Source organism: Symphalangus syndactylus, chromosome 11 (genome assembly GCF_028878055.3).
Source record: "Symphalangus syndactylus isolate Jambi chromosome 11, NHGRI_mSymSyn1-v2.1_pri, whole genome shotgun sequence".
Taxonomy (NCBI): Eukaryota; Metazoa; Chordata; class Mammalia; order Primates; family Hylobatidae; genus Symphalangus; species Symphalangus syndactylus.
The window spans coordinates 35,217,263-35,229,867 of NC_072433.2; the positions used below are offsets into that span (position 1 = coordinate 35,217,263).

The window sequence follows — 12,605 nt, forward strand, 5'->3', positions numbered from 1 at the left end:
TTCCCAGCTTTGTTCTTTTTTAAAATTGTTGGCAGCTCTTCTGGGTTCCTTGAATTTTCCTAAAAAGTTTAAGATCAGCTAGTCAAGGCTGGGTGCGGCGGCTCATGCCTGTAATCCCAGCACTTTGGGAGGCCGAGGCAGGCGAATCATGAGGTCAGGAGATCAACACCATCCTGACTAACACGGTGAAACCCCGTCTCTACTAAAAATACAAAAAAATTAGCCAGGCCTGGTGGCGGGCGCCTGTAGTCCCAGCTACTCAGGAGGCTGAGGCAGGAGAATAGCGTGAGTCCAGGAGGCAGAGCTTGTAGTGAGCCGAGATCTCACTACTGCACTCCAGCCTGGGCAACAGAGCGAGACTCCATCTCAAAAAAAAAGATCAGCTAGTCAATTTTTGTAAAAAAAAATTGCAAAACAGCCTACTGGGAATGTTGAGAGGATTATATTGAATTTTTAGCTCATTTGGGGGAGTACTGCCATCTTAATAATGTTGTCTTTTTAATCCATGAATCTGGGATGTTTTTCTACTTATTTAGGTCTTTAATTTTTTTCTTTTTCTTTTTCGCTTTCTTTTTTTTTTTGAGTTGGAATTTCACTCTTGTCGCCCAGGCTGGAGCGCATTGGCGTGATCTCGGCTCACTGCAACCTCTGCCTCCCGGGTTCAAGTGATTCTTCTGCCTCAGCCTGCTGAGTAGCTCGGATTACAAGTGTGCACCACCACGCCCCACTAATTTTTGTATTTTTAGTTGAGATGGGGTTTTGCCATGTTGGCCAGGCTGGTCTCAAACTCCTGACCTCAGGTGATCTGCCGCCTCAGCCTCCCAAAGTGCTGGGATTACATGTGTGAGCCACCATGCCCAGCATCTTTAATTTTTTTTCAATGATATTTTTTCATTATCAGTGTACATCTTGCACTGATTTTGTTAAATTTATTAAGTATTTTATTTATTTAACTTAATTTTTTTTTTTTTTTTTTGAGACAGAGTCTTGCTCTATTGCCCAGGCTGGAGTGCAGTGGTACGATCTTGGCTCACTACAACCTCTGCCTCAGAGGCTGAAGTGATTCTCCTGCCTCAGCCTCCCAAGTAGCTTGGACTATAGAGACATGCCACCGCTCCCAACTAATTTTTGTATGTTTAGTAGAGGTGGAGTTTCACCATGTTGGGCAGGCTGGTCTTGAACTCCTGACCTCAAGTGATCTGCCCGCCTTGGCCTCCCAAAGTGCTGGGATTACAGGCATGAGCCAGCACGCCTGGCGTTAACTTTATTTTTGTGTGTGTGTATGTCACCCAGGCTGGAGTACAGTGGCATGATCATGGCTCACTGCAGCCTCCACCTCCCCCCTCAAACTCTGGAGTAGCTGGCATTACAGGTATGCACCACCATGCCCAGCTAATTTTTTAGTTTTTGTAGAGACAGGATTTCACTGTATTGCCCAGGCTAGTGTTGAACTCCTGGGCTCAAGACATCCTACCACTTTGGCCTCCAAAAGTGCTGCGACTGATTACAGGCTTGAGCTACTGCACCTGGCCTATCTTTGTAGATCTATCTGTTACTGAAAGTGGAGTATAGAAGTATTCAATTTTTTCTTTTTTTGAGATGGAGTTTTGCTCTTGTTGCCCAGGCTAGAGTGCAATGGCATGATCTCGGCTCACTGCAACCTCCACCTCCTGGGTTCAAGCGATTCTCCTGCCTCAGCCTCCCAAGTAGCTGGGATTACAGGCATGCGCCACCATGCCCAGCTAATTTTGTGTATTTAGTAGAGAAGGGGTTTTTCCATGTTGGTCAGGCAGGTCTCGAACTCCTGACCTCAGGTGATCTGCTCGCCTTGGTGTCCCAAAGTGCTGAGATTACAGGTGTGAGCCACCATGCCCAGCTCAATTTTTGTTATTTTTAATTTTTTATTTTTTTGAGACAGAGTCTGCCTCTGTCCCCCGGGCTGGAGGGCAGTGGTATGATCTTGGTTCACAGCAACCTCCGCCTCCTAGGTTTAAGCGATTCTTGTGCCTCAGCCCCCTGAGTAGCTGGGATTACAGGTGCTCACCACCACACCCAGATTATTTTTAAATTTTTAGTAGAGGTGGGATTTCACCATGTTGGCCTGGCTGGTCTCAAACTCCTGACCTCAAGTGATCTACTCGCCTTAGCCTCCTAAAGTGGTGGGATTACAGGCGTGAGCCACTGTGCCTGGCCTCCTATTATTTTTTTAACTGTCTTTTTCTCTCTTCAGTTTTGTCAGTTTTTCCTTCATGTGTTTGGGGCTTTGTTTTTAAGTACATATGTTTTTATAATTATTACATACTTCTTTATTTTATTACTGTTTTTGAGATGGAGTCTTGTGTCTCGCTGTGTCACCCAGGCTGGAGTGTGGTGGCACTGTCTTGTCTCACTGCAACTTCCTCCTCCCACGTTTCGTTGAATCTCCTGCCTCAGCCTCTGGAGTAGCTGGGACTACAGGCGTGCGCCACCATTTCCAGCTAATTTTTTTTGTACTTATAGTACAGATGGGGTTTCACCATGTTTCCCAGGCTGGCCTTGAACTCCTGACCTCAGGTGATCTACCCACCTTGTCCTCCCAAAGTGCTGGGATTACAGTCATGAGCCACCGTGCCTGGCCTTAATGGTTACATATTTCTGATGGATTGACCCTTATTGTAAAATGTCTTTGTCTCTATTAACAGTTTTTTTCTTAAACGTTTGTTTTGTTTGATACTAGTATAACCATTATAGTTCTCTTATGGTGGTTTGCTTGGTGTATCTTTGTTGTTGTTGTTTTTTTTTTTTTCTCAAGCTGTATGTGTCTTAATTTGAAGTAGGTCTCTTTTAGAGAAGGTATGGTTGGAGTGTGTTTGTGAATTTGTGTTTGTGTTTACTACATTCTGCCTATCTTGCATTTAATGTATTTATTGATAATATAGGGCTCTTTTGCTGTTAATCTTTCTATCTCTTTTCACTTTTGTTCCTCTGTTCTTCCATTACTGTCTGTCTTCCTGTTGAATAGATAATTTGTAGTGTACCATCTTAACTCCTGTGTTTCTTTGACTTTATTTTTTGTTTTGTTTCTTAGTGGTTGCCTTGGGTATTAAAACTAACATTTTAATTTATTCCAATCTTTTAGTTTCGGTAGGATCCAAAAATTTCGTTTAGTATGGCTTTGTCCCCTTCCCCTTGATTTTTGCCATTATTGTCATGCAAATTATACCTTTTTACATGATGTGATTACCAAAAGGTTTATAATTCTTGCTTCATGCAGTTATTTTTTTGAGACAGGGTTTCATTCTGTTGCCCATGCAGGACACGATCACAGCTCAGTGCAGCCTCAACCCTCCAGACTCAAAGCAATCCTCCCAGGTAGCTGGGACCACAAACATGTGCCACCACACCTGATACATTTTTTTATTTTTTGTAAAGTTGAGGTCTCAGTATGTTGCCCAGTCTGGTCTCGAACCTCTGGGCTCAAACTGATCTCCCGTTATAGCTTCCCAAAGTGTTGGGATTACAGAAATGAGCCACTGCACCCAGCCCAGTTGTTCTTTAATTAGGAGATTTATACTGTCCTTCGTATTTACCTGTGTATCTTTGCCAGTAGTTTTTCATATGGATTCAGGTCAGTGTTCAGTGTCTTTTCATTTCAGCCAGGATTCTTGAATTTTTCTTGTTTCAGCAGGACTGCTAGCAATGAATTACCTCTTTTTGTTATCTAGGGAATATCCTAATTCCTCCTGTATCTTTGGGGATAGCTTTGCCAGATGAAGGATTCCTGGTTGGCATTCCTTTTCTTTGAACATTTTGAATATGCTCCCCCACTGCTTTCTGTCCTCCATGGTTTCTGATGAGACATCAGCTGTTAATTTATTGAGTATTGTATGTGATGAGTTGCTTCTATCTTGCTGCTGGTAAGATACTCTCCTTGTCTTTTTTCTTTCATCAGCTTGCTTATGTTGTTCTAGGTATGAATCTCTTTGAGTTTATTCTACTTAGAATTTATTGAATTTCTTGGATGTCTAGATTAATGTTTTTAATAAAATTTATGGGGTTTTCAGTCATTATTTCTACAAATCTTTCCGTACCTTTTTCTTCTCTCCTTGTACTCCCATTATGTTTGTGGTGGCACGCTCAGTAGTGCTCCACATGTCCTTGAGTTCTCAGCCCTTCCCCTCCCCCCCCCCTTTTTTTTTTTTCATTTTCTCAGGCTGGATAATTTTAATCTGTCTTCAAATGAACTCTTGTCTGCTTGAATGTGTGGTGGGACACATGGTTAGTGAAACTTTATTACAGTTACTGTACTTTTGTACTTCTTCTGTTTGGTACATTATAGAGTGTAGTGTCTGACGGGAAAAAACGAATTTCTGGTTTTTTTTTTTTTTTTTTGCTAATTTCTATGGACATGCTTTTTGAGATAGTATTCCTATGCTTTCCTTCAGTTCTTTTGATATATTTTCCTTTAAATGTGTTCTGTAGTGGCTGGTGTCATGGCTTCAGCCTGTAATCCTAGCAGCACTTTGGGAGGCCAAGATGGGTGGATCACTTGAGATCAGGAGTTTGAGACCAGCCTGGCCAACATGGCAAAACTCCGTATCCACTAAAAATGCGAAAATTAGCCAGGCATAGTGACGGGCGACTAATAGTCCCAGCTACTTGGGAGGCTGAGGCAGGAGAATTGCTTGAACCCAGGAGATGGAGGGGGCAATGAGCAAGTTTGTGCCACTGCACTCCAACCTGGGCAACAGAGTAAGACTCTGTCTCAAAAAGAAAAGAAAAGAAAAGAAATGTGTTCTCTGAACCTATTTAAACTAACTGATTTGAATTCCTTGTCTAGTAAGTCCAACAGCTGTGCTTCCTCAAGGATCATTTCTGATAGCTTTCCATCCCTTTGCATGGGGCACCCTTTTGTTTTTTTACAAGTCTTGTAATTTTTTTGTTGAAAACAGACAACTTTAAAAAAATGGCATTTCCTGAAATCGGATCTTCCTTCTTCAGCAGAGCGCATTGTTCGTTATTGCCCTTTTTTTGTTTAGTGACTTTCCTGAACTAATTCTGTTCTTTATAATAGTTGGCTACTGAAGTTCCTGCTTGGTTAGCCTTGTTGTCAGCTAAGATTGACAGAGATTTTCTTAAACCTAATCTTGGGAATCAATTTAGCACTAAGCCAGGCAATTCACAGCCACCTTAGTCTTTACTTCCAAAGTTGTTTTTTTTTTCTCTCTCTTTTTTTTTTTTTTCTTTTTTTTTTTTCATTGAGACGGACTCTCGCTCTGTTGCCCAGGATGGAGTGCAGTGGCACGATCTTGGCTCACTACAACCTCCGCCTCCCGGGTTCAAGTGATTCTCCTGCCTCAGCTGAGTAGCTGGGATTACAGGAGCACGCCACCATACCTGGCTAATTTTTGTGTTTTTAGTAGAGACGGGGTTTCACCATGTTGGCCAGGATGGTCTCGATCTCTTGACCTTGTGACCCGCCTGCCTTGGCCTCCCAAAGTGCTGGGATTACAGGTTTCAGCCACCGCACCCGGCCCAAAGTTTTTCTTTACAGATTTTTTTTTTTTCGAGACGGAGTTTCGCTCTTGTTGCCCAGCCTGGAGTGCAGTGGCGCAATCTCGGCTCACTGCAGCCTCTGCCTCCTGGGTTCAAGTGATTCTTCTGCCTCAGCCTTCCGAGTAGCTAGGATTACAGGCATGCCCCATTACGCCCAGCTAGTCTTGTTTTTTTTTTAGTAGAGACAGGGTTTCTCATGTTGGGCAGGCTGGTCTCGAACTCCCGACCTCAGGTGATTTGCCCGCCTCCCAAAGTACTGAGATTACAGGCGTGAGCCACCGTGCCTGGTCGTCTTTACAGATTTTTGGTTAGCCTGTAGTTTGCTCCAGCTGTAATAATCTTCCACCTTAGATAGGCAGTAAGTTTAAAACAATTACTTTCAAATGTTTTTTGCAAACACCTCATGCAGAAAAGGTTTTTGTTTGGGTCAGTTTTCAGGTCAAATAAATCCAACCTTGTCATTGTGTTCTCACACAGACTCCCTATATAGATGAAATAATGACAAGTCACTGAGAAGGAGGCTTTGAAAATGTTTTAACTCTGTTTTGACTCACCTCTCAGGCTTCTGGTTTTCATTGTGATTGAGGGCTGTCAGCTTCTAAGCTCGCTGTGGAGCTGGAGATGGGAATAATAGGGCAAATTAATATGCTAGAAAGCTTGATAGTCTCTTGAATAAAAATGTCCCACTTGTTATAAGCCTTTGGTTAACTTCCAAAGTTCTGAAAAAGTTGATTCAGACACTTTTCTAGTTGCTTTTATGAAGGAGAGGAAGTCAGCCCATACCCTGTCGTTTTGCTTTATGAGAATGTATTTTTTTTTTTGAGACGATGTCTTGCTTCAAATTACCTGGGATTACAGGCACATGCCACCATGCATGTCTATTTTTAAAATTTTTTTATTTTTAATTTTTTGTGGAAATGGGGCTTCATCATGTTGCCCAGGATGGTCTCAAACTCCTGAACTGAGGCACTCCTCCTGCCTTGGCTTCCCAAAGTGCTGGGATTACAGGTATGAGCCACCGCACCCGGCCAGCATTATTTCTTTTTGTTGTTGTTTGAATAGTCTCGCTCTATTACCCAGACTAGAGTGTAGTGATGTGATCATGGCTCACTCGTGGGCTCAAGCAATCCTCTCTGCATCCTAAAGCGCTGGGGTTATAGGCATAAGCCACCTATGCTCAGCCTTTTTTTTCTTTCTTCTTTTCCCATGAGGTCTTACTGTGTTGTTGTACAGCCTGAAGTACAGTGCGTGTTCACAGGCACAATCATAGCTCAATGCAACCTTGAACTCCTGGCTTAGTCTTCCTGCCTGAGCCTTGTGAGTAGGTGGTCCTATAGACGCATGCCACCATGCTTGGCCTGATGGTCTTTTTGGCTGTCATAATTAGAGAGAAACGTGCCTCTAATACCTAGTAGTGTAGAAACCAATGATACTAGGCTGGGCGCGGTGGCTCACAGCTGTAATCCCAGCACTTTGGGAGGCCGAGGGTGGGTCACGTGAGGTTGGGAGCTCAAGACCAGCCTGATGAACGTGGAGAAACCCCATCTGTACTAAAAATACAAAAATTAGCCGGGCGTGGTGGCACATGCCTGTAATCCCAGCTACTCGGGAGGCTGAGGCAGGAGAATCGCTTGAACCTGGGAGGCAGAGGTTGGGGTGAGCCAAGATCTTGCCATTGCACTCCTGCCTGGTCAACAAGAGTGAAACTCCATCTCAAAAATAAAAAAAAGAAACCAATGATACTGGCTAAACATTCCGCAGTGCACAAGACTGCCTTGTACAACAAATAGTTATCCATTCCAAAGCACTCTGCTCTATAAGCTGTAAATGTTCTACAGTTTCAAGTTCTAAAGTGTAGCCTTTTACATTTATACATTTTAATCCATCTGCAGTGGAATATTCTGGAAAGTTAATTGCCTGTTAAAATTGCACAAAATGTTTTTATTGTAAGAAGGCAGTTTACCTAACTTCTGGGTTTCAATTAATTTCTTTAGTTGATCTATTAGCAGCACATGTTGAAAAATTTAATAAGATAATGTATCCAAAGTATTTTGAGTCCATACTGATGATGATAAATGCCAGAGAAGGAAAGTTATTTCAACTAATAAATATAGAAGAATTATGATGGAGTTGTAATCTTTAATGTGTGTTAATAGTAATGGATATATGTTTGAAGAGCAGGATAATTATGTAGTTTGAAAATCTCTCTCCACAAATTACAAAGGGGGAAAACAACTTCAGTGGAGAAACCTGTCAGATACCATGTTAGTCTGTTGATCAAAGTGATCAACATCTGAAACCTACATCATGTGTTTCATAAAATGCACTGAGAAGAATACAAGGTAATTTATGCTGTAAGATTATAATACCTAATTTGAATTTAGAATATCAGACAAACTCAAATCAAGGGACATTCTACAAAACAACTGACTTGTACTGTTTTCCTTTTTTTTGAGGCAGGGTCTTGCTCTCTTGCCCAGGCTGGAATGCAGTGGTGCGAACTCGGCTCACTGCAACCCCTGCTTCCTGGGTTCGAGAAATTCCCTCAGCCTCCTGGGTAGCTGGGACTACAGGCGCACACCACCACACCTGGCTAATTTTTTGTATTTTTGGTAGAGGTGGGGTTTTGCCATATTGGCCAGGCTGCTCTTGAACTCCTGACCTCAAGTGATCTGCCCACCTCTGCCTCCCAAAGTGCTGGGATGACAGGTATGAGCCATTGCACTTGGCCCTGACTTGTACTTAAAAGAATAAAGTCAAGAAGAACACGTAAAGGCTAAGAAAATCTTTCAGATGAAATGACCTGAAGAGAGGTGACAACATAATGCAATGGGAAAAATAGCTTTGAAGAGCATTGTGGGAATAGTTGGTATAATGCGAACATGGCCTATTTATTTTATCATTGTTAAGCTTCTGATGTTTGATTTTACGTGGCTATGTAGGAAAATGTTTTTGTTCATAGAAAATACATAGTGAAGGCTGAGCATGGTGGCTCACACTTGTAACTCCAGCACTTTAGGAGGCTGGGGTGGGCAAATTGCTTGAGCTTAGGAGTTTGAGACCAGCCTGGGCAACATCACGAAATCCCGTCTTTGAAAAAAACATTTAAAAATTGGCTGGGTATGGTCTGTATGCGTGGAGTCCCAGCAACCGGGGAGGCTGAGGTTGGAGGATCATCTGAACTCAGGAGGCAGAGGCAGAGGCAGAGCCATAATTGCACCACCATATTCCTGCCTGGGCGACAGTGAGACCCTGTCTCAAAAAAAAGAAGAAAACATGTAGTGAAGCATTTAGGGATAAATTCATGGTATATCCAAACCAATGCTGCAGGGCAAAAAGTATAGAAATAATGGTTAGGTTAATAGGGCAAATGTATACCATTGGCGTGAGAAGCATTTGTGGGAGTTAATTGTAATATTCTTGTCACTTCTTTTATTTGCTTTTTATTTATTTATTTTTTTGAGACTGAGTTTTTCTCTTGTTACCCAGGCTGGGGTGCAATGGCACGATCTTGGCTCACTGCAACATCTGCCTCCCAGGTTCAAGCGATTCTCCTGCCTCAGCCTCCCGAGTAGTTGGGATTACAGGTGCGCGCCACCACGCCCAGCTAATTAATTTTTTGCATTTTTAGTAGAGATGGGGTTTCATCATGTTGGCCAGGCTGGTCTTGAACTCCTGACCACAGGTGATCCTCCACACCCGGCCAATTCTTGCCACTTCTAAGTTTGAAACTGTGTCAGAAATAAGAATTTATCCCTAAATAGTAAAGTTGAATATTTTAATTTACCATATTTTATTCTAAAGTGCCCATTTTATTTTTCTTCCTACTTTAACATTTCTGAAATGATGTGTCTCATTGGTGATGTGTCTTATATTACAATTGGTGGAATTACTTTTTGTTTTTGCATAGGACATAAAATATTAGTGTGGCTTACACAGTTGAAGGCATTTTGGATTCAATGCAGTATAATATAATTACCATCTACTGCTTGGTACCCTGTTTTTCTAACCCATGGCACTGGTCTTTTTGGAACAGTTTCTTTTTAATTTAGTGGTTTGTTTGTTTGCTTTTATTTTTGTGATTGGTAAAATATAGGTGTGGTTTTAAAGTCAAAACTCTAAAGCAAGATACATTTGGAGAAATCTTCTTTGAACTCTTGATACGTCTACCTTGTTCTCCTTTTCTCTTGTAGTTAGCCACTGTTATTCATATTTTTGGGTTATCTTATATTAAAAACAAATACATACTTATTCATATATTTATCCTTATCCTTCACTTTAGAAGAGATAATATGCAACTCGCTTCTTGATCTTATATCCTAGAGTTCACGCCATACAGTTAGAGAGCTTCCTTATTTCTTTTACTTGCTGCATAGTACTCCATTGAACGACTATTATGTACTGTAGTCAACCAGTCTTCTACTGGTGGAAATTTGCATTATTTTCGCTCTTTGTATCACATATAGTGTTGCAGTGAGCAGTGTTTTGCATCCATCATTTTTACCAATGTATAATTGGACTACTAGAAGTGGATGTGTCAGGATAATAGGTAAATTCATGTGCGATTGTGTTAGGTATTGCAAAATTTTCCTCCATAGGGATTTTTCTGTTTTGTAAAACCAGCAGTGTTATTGCATCTATTTCCCCACAGCCTTGCTAATATAGTATGTGCCCGTTGTTATGGTGAGATATGGGACAACATGGAGATACGGTATCTCTATGAAGTTCTAATTGTTGTGGAGTATTTGGAATGCAGATACATTTGTAAATGAAGTTTCAGAGGACCTCTTGTTTCCTTAAATTTGAAATACCTTTAATTATTTTGAGCATTTTTGTGGAAACTAATGTTCTACTTGTTTCTAAAGTAAATAAGTAGACCAATACCTTTAGGAGTATAAGGCTCCCTTTTCTTTTTTGTGGTCTGCATCGTGTAACAATAGGAATGCGTTTCTGAGATATGTGTCATTAGGCAATTTTGTCTTTGTGTGAGCATTATAGAATATACTGTAACAAACCTAGATGGTGTAATGTACTGTATACAGTTTGCCTATGTGGTATGGCCTATTCTTCCTAAGCTACTAACCTATACAGTGATGTTACTATACTGAATATACTGAAGGCAATTGTAACGCAATGGTATTTATATATTTAAACAGAAAAGTTACAGTAAAATACGATATTATAATATGTGGGACAACCATTGTTTATGTGGTCCCATATACCATTTTGTTGACTGAAATGTCATTATATGGTATGGAACTGTATTTTTCTTCCTGGCTTCAGTGGCCATAAACCAAATCATTTATTTCATTTGTTTTCTATGTTCAGACTATTGTTATTTTGCTATTGGCACAAGTAAAAATTTTCATAGATTTTTCTCTATTGATTTAATGTAATATAGGCTTATTCGGTACTGTTAGCACCCTAGTCTTATTTTTTTTTCCCCCAAATGTGAAACAACTTTCTTTTCTGAGTGATCACTTTTACTTCTTAATGCCAGTAGTAACATTCTGAATTTAAGTGGGAAGATTTAAGACCAAGTTCATGTACAGCACTACTGCTTTTTTTTGTTGTTTAAGACAGAGTCTCGCACTGTCACCCAGGCTGGAGTGCAGTGGCGCGATCTCAGGTCATTGCAACCTCTGCCTCCCGGGTTCAAGCGATTCTCCTGCCTCAGCCTCCCGAGTAGCTGGGATTACAGGCACCCGCCAACACACCCAGCTAGTTTTTTGTATTTTTAGTGAGACGGGATTTCACTGTGTTGGCCAGGTTGGTCTCAAACTCCTGACCTTGTGATCCACTCGCCTCTGTCTCCCTAAGTGCTGGGATTACAGGTGTGAGCCACCGTGCCTGGCTCCCCCACCTTTTTAAAAAAAAAAAAAAATAAATTTTTTTTAGAGACAGGGTCTTGTTCTTTCTCTAAGACTGGAGTGCACTGATGTGATCATAGCTCACTACAGCCTTGAAATCCTGGGCTCAAGCACTCCTCCCGCCTCAGCCTCCCAAGTAGTTAGGACTACAGGCATGTGCCACCACACCTGGCTAAATTTTAAAATTTTTTGTAGAGATGAAGTCTTGCTGTGTTCACAGGCTGGTCTCGAAACTCCTTCCTCAAGCGATCCTCCCACCACTGCCTCCCTCCCAAAGTGCTGGGATTACAGGTGTAAGCCACTTCCACCTCCCAGCTACCATGTAGAGCCTCTTTTTTTTTTTTTTGATACGGAGTCTCACATTCTGTTGCCCAGGCTGGAGTACAGTAGTGCAATCTCAGCTCCCAGGTTCAAGTAATTCTCCTGCCTCAGTCTCCTGAGTAGCTGGGATTAGAGGTGCCCGCCACATGCCCAGCTAATTTTTGTATTTTTAGTAGAGATGGGGTTTCACCATGTTGGCCAGGCTGGTCTTGAGCTTCTGACCTCAGCTTCTGACCTGAGCTTCTGACTTCAGGTGATCTGCCTGCCTCAGCCTCCCAAAGTGCTAGGATTATAGGTGTGAGCCACCGCACCCGGCCCAAGTAGAGCTTCTGAATACAAAGGACCCCATAGTTGTATGAGGCAATACAGATTGAGTATCCCTTCTTTGAAATGCTTGGGGTCAGAAATATTTTGGGTTTTGGTTTAAAAATTTTTTTTTTTAAACCATTTGCATTATACTTACTTGCTTAATATACACCTCAAATTCCAAAATCCAAACTCCAAAATGCTACAATGAGCATTTCCTTTAAACATTGGCATTCAAAAAGTTTTAGATTTTGTAGCGTTTGGGATTCAGATTTTCAGATTTGGGATTCTCAACCTGTAATAGCAACCTAAGATAGGAAAATTGGTTTAATTAATTGTCAAGTAAACATTTACCCTACTTGACATTTGTTTTAGAGGTCAGTCACTGCTTCTTGTGCTTGTTAAAGGTAATTACTATGCATGGTGTTTTTGTCTATAAGTACATGTATTATCTTAGACTGTGATATACTAGTATAAAAATTGCATGCCTGTTTGCTTTGATATGTCTGGGTTTGGGCATAATTTTTGACAAAGTGGTTGAAGCTGTGGAATGTTTCTTGGAGAATTTTAAAA

At 41.3% G+C, this 12,605-nt stretch overlaps 1 protein-coding gene across 13 annotated transcripts in view; it reads left to right on the forward strand.

Moving 5' to 3' along the window:
• The window catches only part of CNOT1 (CCR4-NOT transcription complex subunit 1), a 110,164-nt gene that overhangs the window by 56,792 nt on the left and 40,767 nt on the right, over window positions 1–12,605 (forward strand). The window lies entirely within an intron of this gene.